We start from the raw sequence: 1,937 nt of genomic DNA on the forward strand, positions 1-1,937 counted from the left end.
CCACTTTCGGAGGCTTATTGGGATATCATAAAGGGTCAGTTTGACCGTAAATTATATTTTCAGTTTACAATTGAGACTCTCCCTGTAAAAGCTTTCACCTATATATATATGTCAGTAACTCGGGATGATAAATGCCACAACTGGAAAGATTTGACAGAGAACATAGCCCATATATTGTTTGTAAGCCCCCTTTATATAAGCCCTCGTCGCAAGTTGCGCAAACCAACATGTACCAACTTGGGCACCCGGCGGTACATTGAGGCCATGAGGATACTAGAGTCAGACTGTTCACCTTGTATAGCGATTGCTGTAGCTAAATTTTTTAAGGTAGGCTTGGACCATATGCACTCACACTTTACAGTCTTTAGAAGCTAGCTAAAGTACTCCAAAACATCTAAAAATGTAAGAATGATCTTCATTTTTATGTATTATTTTAGCTGATCCAAACTATTTTCTTTTTTATTCTGAAAACGACAGCAATCTAGATCGAATCACTTTTTAACCATTGTATTTGCTATAATGTTTGTGATGGGATGTATGTTTTGCTTTTATGACATGCTGTCGAATAAAGCTTTGAAACTTGAACTTGTTTTGTTCTTACAGACAATTGAGAGATCCAGAGAAGGATATCCAATGGGTGTGTAGCCCACTGGTAGCCACACCTCCTGGGTGTGCTTCCGTGCTCCAGATGACTAAGCAAGGGTCATTCAATTTTGAAAGGGGCAATAAACAGGGCACTCTGGAATAGCAAGATACCATACATTGAAGGCATCACTACATAGGAGATCCAGTAGCCTATTGGCTAGTGACCATGTAGACCCCTTCAGGGCTATTTCTTGGGATAAATGTGGCACTCTGCCCCTCAGATCATGCTGTAAACAGCTGACCTTCTTCCTTTAACCTGCATAAAGAGACTGCACTGTCAAGGACTTCTCCCGATGCACCTTTGAGCTAGTGAGATTGGTATGGTGGCTACAGCTCTTGCATCAGGGAAGGGTGGAGTTGGTTTTATGCCTGCACCCACAACAGCAACTCCAAGGATCAGTCAGCTGATCCCCTGGATCCAGTTCCTGGTACACAAGAGCTGAAAGCACAAAATGAGAAGTTGGTAGCAATTGCAGACATTGCCACTACCAGGCACAGTAAAGGACAAATCCATGATTGCCAAAAGCTGCACCCGTGTGAACGTTTGTATGCGATGTGTAATTACTGCTTTATACCTGGTGTTACCCTGCAAGATAGATATTTTAAAGATGTACCAACAGCTGTTAACACCATCGGTGCTGTTCAGATTCCTCCCTTGCGCTGAAGTTTTTAAAAACCCATTGTTCATGACAAACTCAGCTCGTCATGTGTACGAGAGGTGTACCTCATGACGAACTGAGCATCGAAGGGGTTAAAGAGCAGTGTAAAAAAAAAAAAAAAAAAAAAGTTTGCCGGACTCGATTGCTTTCAAAGTCAGGACTTTATGTACTCAAGGGACACTAGACCCCACCTATGGATTTTGTCCCCAACCATGTTGCAAGGAGACTAGTTGCACAGGATTGGCTGGTCAGCTACTGCAACATACGACTGAGGGATCCTAGTCTATGGCAAAAGGTGTCCCTCCTCGCCTGTGGACTGAAGGACCACCAGAGACACCCCTGTAGACCAAACATCAGTTGCCGGTTTCCTCAGGGAGAAAATTACAAAAAACAATTTGATGGCCAGAATGTAGATCAATGTCTTACATTCACCCCAGTACAAGGATCTGGGCCTAAATCCATCGTTTTTTGCACTCCACACCACCCTGGGTCAGATAATGGCTTTATGCAAATCAGCTCTGACCCTGTGCCCCATGGGAACAGTCCAGTCCGAACTACAACAGCCATATCTTTCCCAGACCGGAATCAAGCATCCGAGGACCGGACCGGTTTCGAGGTAACACCTCTCATCAG

This window comes from Lissotriton vulgaris, chromosome 8, assembly GCF_964263255.1.
Source record: "Lissotriton vulgaris chromosome 8, aLisVul1.2, whole genome shotgun sequence".
NCBI lineage: Eukaryota > Metazoa > Chordata > Amphibia > Caudata > Salamandridae > Lissotriton > Lissotriton vulgaris.